This window comes from Garra rufa, chromosome 3 (assembly GCF_049309525.1).
Source record: "Garra rufa chromosome 3, GarRuf1.0, whole genome shotgun sequence".
NCBI classification, from domain to species: domain Eukaryota; kingdom Metazoa; phylum Chordata; class Actinopteri; order Cypriniformes; family Cyprinidae; genus Garra; species Garra rufa.
Genome location: NC_133363.1, coordinates 57,653,297 through 57,659,296, shown reverse-complemented (window position 1 = coordinate 57,659,296; position 6,000 = coordinate 57,653,297).

The following is a 6,000-nucleotide window of genomic DNA, read 5'->3' as shown; positions in this document are numbered from 1 at the left end:
TACATGCATGTTTGTGTTTATATATACATAATAGATATACACAGTACATACACATATATTAAATAAACAAACTTTTATTTTGCATGCGATTAATTTTATATTGTATATTATTTGAATTTATTTTATTGTATTTATTATTTATTTTACATCATATTATTTGAATGTATTTCAATAAGTTAAACAATATGCAAAATAAATGAATATAAAAATATAACAATTATATTATTTAAATATAAAATTAATTTTTTAATTTTTGCAAATTAATCTCCGAGGGGCAATTTAAATTCATAGAAAATTTTTATATTTAAATAATATACATTTTTTATTATTTTAATCAATATTATTTTCTTTATTATTTGAACGCTATATTACTGTAGTATATTATTTGAATATAGAATAAATACACATAAATATATATAAAATATGTCTGTCAAATGTTGAATGGTGTTTAATGCAAAATAAAAGCTTGTGTTTTCATAATAGATGTGCGTGTACTGTACATATTAATTATGTTTATATAAATAGACGTATATATTTATACAAATTGTTATATTTATATAATAAATATTCATATTTATATATAAAATATTTATAGTTTATATTATATATAAATATATCTAAATACTCACACACACACACACGTATGTATTTTAAAAATATTTTTATGTTTGTATTTAGATATATATTTATTTATTTATAGTTTATATTATATATAAATATAAATATTTTATAAATAATTATAACATTTTGTATAAATATATACATGCATGTTTGTGATTATATATACATAATAGATATACACAGTACATGCACATATATTAAATAAACAAACTTTTATTTTGTATCCGATTAATTACGATTAATCACTTGACAACCCTAAGATAAATAAAATAAAATAAAAATATTTAATATTCAAATCATATAAATTGGATTATTTAATTTAATTTTATTATATTTTGTTATGTTATTATTTTATTTTATTGGTCTATTAAAATATATTTAATATAAATATATTTAAATATCAAATACATTAAAATAACATTATGTTAACTGATTTTGTGTGAATGTCTGAGAAAATCAGAATGTATTAATTTGCTTTTTGAATACTGCAGAAATATCATTTGATAGGACAATATTTGGTCAAGATACAACTATCTGAAAATTTTGAATCTGAGGGTGCAAAAAAATCAAAATATTGAGAAAATTGCCTTTAAAGTTGTTCAAATGAAGTTCTTAGCAATGCATATTACTAATCAAAAATTAAGTTTTGATATATTTACAGTAGTAAGTTCACAAAATATCTTCATAGAACATGATTTTTGGCATTAAAAAAAATATACAATTTTGACCAATATAATGTATTTTTGGCTATTGCTACAAATATAGGCATACCCATGCTATTTTTCCAGTAAACTCTGCTCTATAAATTTTAATCAGATAAAAATAACTATCTGAGAGTTTACCTTGTTGAACTTGTTCATTTCATTTCTCTGAACTGTAAACTACAATCTCATTTGTGGCTGTTTTCATTTTACTCTCTTAAGGATTTTTTAGAGAAAGTTTGGAGACAAGTTCAAAAATAATGAATGCATGAATGCATTTCTTTTTTTCAAGTCTTTAGCCAGTAATGGTCTTGGAAATTGATTTGTCCAGAGGTGTGGGAACCTCGAGGGTAGTTTTATAACTACAGGCCTCATTGAGCACACATGCAAACCCTGGATCCTCCCAGCAAAATGCTGGTGAAGCGCTCTGATAAAGCCAGCTGTCAGTCACACACATGCTGGGCTGTGTTTGATTAGCTCACTTTGTCTGAATTAACGGGCCGCTCTGAAACACAGACCCTCACAAGCGCATGAATAAAGCAGTCGAGCGAGTCGCCCGCTACAGAAGCGAGATGTGTAAAATGTGGAGAAACTGAGAGGATTTGTAATCATATGCATCAAGTTTTGCTTGTGTGTAAAGACAGGGAAAGCTTTACAAGTATTGCAAATAAACATCAGTGTGACTGAAGCCTGAAACATTAAATCTAATGTTGGTTTTATCCTATTGGTGGATAACACACAGGGAATAATTGGAGACTGGATAAGACTGAGTGTGAATATTGTAGAAGGATAATGAAGATAGTTGGTTGAAGGGAAAGTGCAAAGGTGTTTAGGTTTCCACAGGGTGAATGTTATTAATTATATTATAATTTTTTTATACTTACACCGGGAAGATAAAACCCTCTAGGAAAGAATAATCACATATTAAATGTCACTAATGTCTTGTTGTTTCTCGCAGCCAACCTGCTTCTCTTGAGAAAAGGAGGGCTTTATGAAATCCGAATCTGAAATTACATCCTTTGTTTTTCATTTGATCTTTTTGGATTAATTTTGAATTGTTTAATTACATTTTATTAACATAATTAACTGAATTCATAAACATTAACCATAATAGTGTTTTATCTTTTCAGAAATTCTATGTTTGTTTTAATTTTTTTTTTTTTTTTGGATTTTGCGTTTTATGATTAAATCGCTTTTTTAAATTTATTTTAAATCGCTTTGGATGCAGCCCGTGTTGGGTGTAGGGTTGCCAAATCCACGTTTATTACAAGGAATTTGTCTGATTTTAAACTGTTGCGGCATGTTGATTTTCTACAATGGGTTAAAAGTTTGAAACATTGCATTTGACTGAAATGCTTGTATTGAAACATTTTGCATTCTATCTGTGATAAAATTGTGGTAGATATTAGTTTTGTGAAGGATGGCCACTGTGGTAGGAACCGTTTTAGCTATGTTTATGATCAATCTGGATAACGGTGACTGTAAAATATCTAGTTTTGGTATGGAAATGACATATTTTGATACCAAAACTAGGACCCCAACCCCTTGCCCTGTCCTACATCCTCTTTTTTGAAAACTGAAATATGGTCACCCTAGTTTAACTCATGTCAAAAAGACGCTGTGTTCTGCGCTGTGAAAGCAAGTTTGTTTTCATTGCTGAAAGATGATGAGGTGAAGAATCAGTGGTTAAAATATATATATTTTTTCTGTGATACCACAGCAATACAGTTTGAACCTTTTGTTGCGTCCTCGTCATTTTAGCAATGACTGCTTCTCTAATCTTGGCTTTTATCTTCTTTGGCTTCTAATCTTCTTTATTTGAACTAACAAGCGTCCCCAAACTCAACCTGTAAGTACGATTGATACGTTATGTGTACATTTTCAAGTAAGTGCTCAAAATATCTATTTTTTGTGCTAATATGTGATGTATACCTAGTGCGGCTTTAGGTTTCCAGGTAAACCATGAAATTACTGTCTTACTGAAATAGTTTTGATCATTCGCTGTGAACCCACTATTTCCTAAGAATGTGTTGATTTAATGTAGACTGTCGTTAATCTAATTACATTGTTTAATAATAAAGAAAGTAGCTTAGACATATTTTGGTTTACAAACTGTGTTGTTTCATCAGTTAGTCACGTTAGCACTCAGCTAACTTATCCAACATTATTGTTTTTATGTGTGTTTACAGTTTAGCAGCTAAACGTTGTGGTTACGATTCGCTTGCATAGGTCTTAAAATGTCATTATTTTAGGAGTGGATTGGAGCACTATATTATTGTTTTATTTAAAAATTGCATGTTAGGGTTGCCAGGTTTTCACAACAAAATCCATCCAAAACTAATGGGGTCCCCATTAAAAATTGTTTTCCAGGGTGTAAAATACACACTTTTTGTCAGGGTTCCCCTGGTAAATTTGCATTCCAGGGGCTAAATATAATGTTATTGGTGTCGCCACATCAAAAACAACCGCGGACTTGGCAACACAGATGGCTGCATTTGCTAACTTGCTTAAAGGGGTCATCGGATGCAAAACTCACTTTTACATGTTGTTTGAACATTAATGTGTGTTTAATCTTTAAAAGTAATATACCCTTTTTAAAAACAGGTCATTCTCAGCGTCTCAGAGGCCGCTCCTACAAAAAGTTGATTGACATGAGCGTCTTACCTTAGACCCGCCCTCACTGAGCTGAAACAGTCCGACTCTGATCGCCAATGTGTGACTCAGGTGCAGGGGAAGACAAGAATGTCTCAGATTGAGTGATTGAGGTGTTCTGTTGTTGGATGTAATAATAAACATAGCAGTCGTCATTTACTCCCGACATCTGAGCCGCTGAAAATTAACGTTACTTCAGTTTTTGAAAGGAAAGTGCAGATCCCGATCTACATATGTGACCCTGGACCACAAAACCAGTCATAAGGTAAAATTTTACAAAACTGAGATATATACATCATATGAAAGCTCAATAAATAAGCTTTCTATTGATGCATAGTTTGTTAGGATCGGACAATATTTGACCGAGATACATATATTTGAAAATCAGGAATCTGAAGGTGCAAAAAAATCAAAATACTGAGAAAATCACCTTTAAAGTTGTCCAAATTAGGTTCTTAACAATGCATTTTACAAATCAAAAATTACATTTTGATAGGTTTACAGTAGGAATTTTACAAAAAATCTTCATGGAACATGATCTTTACCTAATGTCCTAATGATTTTTGGCATAAAAGAAAAATCTAAAATTTTGACCCATGCAATGTATTTTTGGCTATTGCTACAAACATACCCCAGCGACTTAAGACTCGTTTTGTGGTCCAGGGTCACATATGCATCTATGTTCGTCTAATCATTCGTGATGCAGCTTTATCCACAGCAGAAGTGAATATAAGGGTTTTTATGCATCTTTGCAAATAGCCTTTCTTAATAATGTGCTAGTTAGCAAGATTCGCGGCTAAACACAGCTAAAGTAAACATTACGGCTCGTCATCGCACAGTAGAGAGGGGCGGGGCGAGCAGATCTCATTAGCATTTAAAGGAACATGCAACGGAATAGCTCGCTCTAAAAAGGGCTGATTTAGACCAGGTAAAAAGAGTGGTTTTTTTACACTACCATTGAGAAATTTTAAATAAGTAAAGTATGTTATAGACTTTAAATTAACACCATAAAGAATCAACTTGTGGAAAATGGGCATTCGATGATCCCTTTAAGTACTCCTCTCTGAGCCAATCACAACTAGCTTGGCCAGCTAACCAATCAGGGGTGCGTTTCCTAAAAGCATCGTTAGCCAACTATGGTCGCAAGTTCCGTCGTTACCAACAAAGTTCAACGATTGGGTGTTTCCCAACACCATAGTTCAAACGAACATTCGCAAACAGCGTCACAAACTTACTTGGTTGGAACTACAGCTCTCGACCTGTGGTTAGAAGCATTGTTGCTTCTTAGTAACACATGTGGGCCTAATAAATTATTAGGGCCAGGACTTTAACGCGTTAATTTAGATGAATTAATTACACAAAAATAACGCGTTAAAATTTTTTTTATATCGCACTTAGTTTTGCACAGCGGAACGTTTCTCACTGGATGAGACTCGGCGGACCGATTATACTGGAGCACCAACTAGCGTTCAGACAAGTCTGCGCCCGTCCTAAATAGTATTGTACGTCCCAAATCGTAGTATGTTTAAAAAAGTATTCCAAAGATTCCCGGATGGTCTACTACTTAACGATCAATGCACACTCTAACGGCTAATACTGCCCGCAACACACTGCGCCGTGAACGAGGATTCGATTAGAACTACAAACACGCATAAAAAGTGTTAAAAAACTACAAACATGGAGGATATGCGCGACCAACGGACAGGTAGAGAAAGGGGTTTGAGTGATAAATAATCAGTGTGTAACCTGATAAAAAATATTTTTTAAATGTTATCCGCGTTATATTCCATGTGCAGCAACATTTATAATGATAGGTTTGGTCATTAACGTTTAAATGCATAATTAAGCAAACACAAGAGCAGAGTTCTCGGCATGAAAGACTCGTTAAAGAACGTGCCTCTTCATTTCTCTCTAATACGGTAGGAAATTAAATTAAACGAAACGTAGATAATGTTAACTGTGATGATTGACAGGGCAGTTTAAACAGTGACAGGATTAAGGTAACTAAGCAACAGAGCGTCCGTTA